This window comes from Phyllostomus discolor, chromosome 15 (genome assembly GCF_004126475.2).
Source record: "Phyllostomus discolor isolate MPI-MPIP mPhyDis1 chromosome 15, mPhyDis1.pri.v3, whole genome shotgun sequence".
NCBI lineage: Eukaryota > Metazoa > Chordata > Mammalia > Chiroptera > Phyllostomidae > Phyllostomus > Phyllostomus discolor.
Window position 1 is genome coordinate 14,861,431 of NC_040917.2, and position 3,915 is coordinate 14,865,345.

Sequence of the window (3,915 nt, forward strand, 5' to 3'; positions counted from 1 at the left end):
TTAAATCCTGTCCCTGGCTCCAAAGGCCACACCCCCACCCCTACCCCCCGGGGCTGTGTGCTGGGGAGAGTCCACGCAGGGTTCGGCTTAGCTGCCAGGGTTTCAGGGTGTGCCGTGTTGTTAGAGGAGTAAACCCACCAGCTGACGACTCTGGGCCATGTCCAACTTCAACAGCAGTTCTGGGTCTCTCCACAGGAGGTCCTGCAATGAGTCACTTCTCAGGAGGAGGCCAGATGGCGAGGGAAGAGATTGTGTTTGGCTTTCCGGGTTGAATCCTGGTTGTGCCACTTTCTCTATAGGGAGGGAGAAAGAGGGAGAGAAACATCAGTGTGTGGTTGCCTCTCACATGGTCCCCACTGGGGACCTGGCCTGCAACCCAGTCATGTGCCCTGACTGGGAATCGAACCTGGACCTTCCAGTTCACAGCCTGCACTCAATCCACTGAGCTACACCCGCTGGGGCTGAATCCTGGTTCTGCCACTTGTTAGCTGCGTGACCCTGTTTAAGCTGCTCAACTTCTCTAGACTGTGTATCTTCTGCCATCTAATAGGGTGTCAGACCATGGCAGAGGGCTGAAGGGAGGATCAAGTGCAAAGGGCCTGCCAAGTGCCCGCTCAACAGAGGCTCCTGCTCGTCCATTAGTCCAGCCCAAGGCCCATTGGAGCACCCTCGCCTGTTCACTCTGCACGGAACTAGTGAGCTGGGATGCTCCTGTGACACCTTGTCATCACTCCGGGACTGCCTAGAAGTGGCCCTCACAAGGACAACCTTCTGGCATCTGCTAGCCAATGCCACAGTGTCCCCAGGGTAGGAGCTAAGGGGGTGTTTCATTTCTTATAGGTTCTAACTTCCCAACACGTGACTCCAAAGATAGAAGACCGCACCCCCCCCCCCGGGCCCCAGGAGGGGCTCTGGGACAGGGGCAGCAGCTCTCCCAGCCCCCAGAGCTCAGCCGCTGCTCAGAACACTCCCCAGACCCACGTCGGAAGAAATGTGCTTCCTTCCAAACGTGACTGCAGGTGTTTACCCTGCCTTTCTCCAAAAACCCACTAATGTGCAAGCAGATGCATTTTGGAAAGTATACACTCAAAGGCTAGGAAACAAGAAGAGGAGACAATTATAGATAAGAGATTTCGACAGCGTTTAGAAGACAGAAAGCAGACGGAGGAGGAAAATTAGTGGAGGAAAATGTGAGCCCAAGTGCTTGCGGAGGAGGTTCTGGCTGAGAGGCAAACCATTCTGCCCGCGTGGAACTCAAGACCCACAGGGCTGAGAGGCAACAGGTACAGGAAGTACAGTCAAGTGTGGGCTGGGAGGAGGCGGTCCGTGTGGGGGTTTGTACTCAGGGAGACCCCCACCCAGATTCCCTCCTCTGCCCCACACAGCTGGGCAGCTCACAGAGCTCCTCCACCTCCACCCACGTAAGAAGCCCAAAGTCATTCTCAGGTGAAGCAGAGAGATCGCTCTGAACTTGGGGCCACCGGGCAAAGTGAGGGGTGGGGTGAGGTCAGGGCTGTGGTCTCAGCACTTCACAGTGGATTTCTGGTCCCGTTTGCTGGTCCTGCTACAGAGATCCTGCCCCCAGGCGAGTGAATAGAGGATTTTCCTCTGGAACAGCTAGCTGAACCCAGAGAGAAAGATCACTAAATAAACACTGACATTTGGAGATCTCCAGCATAAAAAGCCCCACTCGTCCTCATGCTGCACCCGGGCTGAGCTTCCAATAAGCTTTAGAGAGCCTCTCCGAACTGGGAACAGGCAGTCAAGGAGCACCAGCTATTTCAGGACAGACTCCAAGGTGAAAAAGACTTCAAAACACAGGCAGGACTGTGAGGGAGTCGGAGCAGCCAAGTGGTGCACGGCCCAGAAGGCAAGTTCGGGCAGAAAGAATTCTAGTGCAAGTTCTCAGAGAAATGAGAGGAGACGTTGCCCCTTTATGGGAAAGGAAATAATCAGAGGACAGGAAAGAACTCGTGGATATGAAAAATATAAAAGGGGTGAAATAAGAATTCAGTCAAGGGAAACCTGCCAGAACAGAAAACTAAGAGCAAAGAAGGGCAGATGAGCTGAGAAGATTAAAGAATCAAAGAGATTAAAAAGAAAACAGGTGGGAAGGAAATAATTGTTAAAATATAGACAGGAAATATTCCTGGAATAGAAGAGCATGAATTCCCAGACTGAAAGGTTCCGTTGAGGGCCCCAAATAGCAAATGAAAAAATAAGACATACACCAGTTTGAAAATTGGAGAACGCCAAAGATGGAAGATCCAAAAACCTTCCAGAGAGCTATGACAGGGCACAAGGAGAGAACCAGGAGCCAGAATAGCACTCACTTCTCTGCAGCAACACTAGAAGCCAGGAGACAAGCAAACCATCCTTTAATATTCTCAGGAGGGGGAAAAAAACAGTTATTTTTCAACTTGGGATTCTATATCCAGCCCCTATCAATGTGTTGCATTTTTCCAGATGTAAAGGTTCTCAGACAAATTGCGCCCCGCCCCCCATGCATCCTGTCTTACAAAAGCTGCTGAAGGATGCGCTCCACCAGACCTAGGGTGTAAACCAGTTTAGAAGATACTGAGTCAGGAAGAGCAGAGCTAGGACTGGGCAGAGCAGCCAATGCAAGTCTCTGGGTGACGGCTGTGCAGCAGGCCTGCAGAGCAAGCAGACAGTGCGGAGCTGAGGGGGGATCTGCTCGGGAAGGAGATGCCAGGGGGGAATAAATGGGATATTTAAATGATAGGCTTCATCTCACCATTCAGAAATTATATTATCGGGCACTCGCAAGCGCTAAAAGAGCAACTGGGGAAGAAATAAGGCCGGGTGCATAGGAAACTAGGTAAATTCAAAAGGAGGTAACTATTAACCCCAAGACAAACAAAGGGAGGGAGGAAATACAATCACTGCATACTACTTGCTCTGCCACAAACAAATATTTACACAGTTGTAACAATTCCACACTGCCTACTGATACGAACTCGAAACGCTGAAGCCATTATTCTGGGAAGGTAGGAGGCGGATGGGGAGTGTGAAGAGGACACGCCCTCCCCTGCCGTACTGGGACACGAACAGATCATTTCTAAACATGGTCCGCTGAGAAAAGAAACACGAGCACATCACTCAGGGAGATGGAGGCCAATGCCAGAAGACACAGCTCAGAGAGTCTTTGTTTCCCATGGCCGCATAACAGATAACCACAGCCTGAGCACCTCAAAACAGCACATGTTTATCATCTCACACTGGCCACAGGCCAGTAATCTAGGCATGGGCTTTGGCAGCCTCTCACCAGGCCAAAACCGAGACATCGGCCGGGACTGCATTCCCACCCAAAGGCTGGACCGAGGAAGAATCGTCTTCTAAACTCATTCAGGTTGCCTCATTCATTTCCTTGTGGTTGTATGACTAGAGCCCTGGCTTCCTGTGACCTGTTAGCAGGGGGCCACCCTCAGGCTTATAGACCACCAGAAGTCCCTGGAAGCCACCCACAGGTCCTTGCCTTGTGGGCTTCCTCGTCAGGGCCACTGACTTCATCCAGCTCACAAGGAGAGCCTCTGGACCCTGCCTGCTAAGGCGGAGTCCTCTGTAACACAGCAGGACCGTGGCACTGAAATACCCTCTCCATCGCTGGCTCTCCATCACCGGGAGAGCCTTGCTCTTGAGGGCTGCAAGCACCGGGAGGCCAGGCCACTGGGGTCACCTTAAATCCTATCCGGCCCAAAGACGTTATTTTTTTTAAAATTCTCTCAATATATAAGAAATGCAAAATACACAAATATACCCATTTCCTAGCCACTGGGGTCACCTTAAACCCTATCCGGCACTAAGATGTTTTTTTTTTTTCTCGATATGTAAGAAATGCACAGTACACAAATACACCTCTTTCCTAACCAACAGTCTCTTCCCTGGAAGACAATA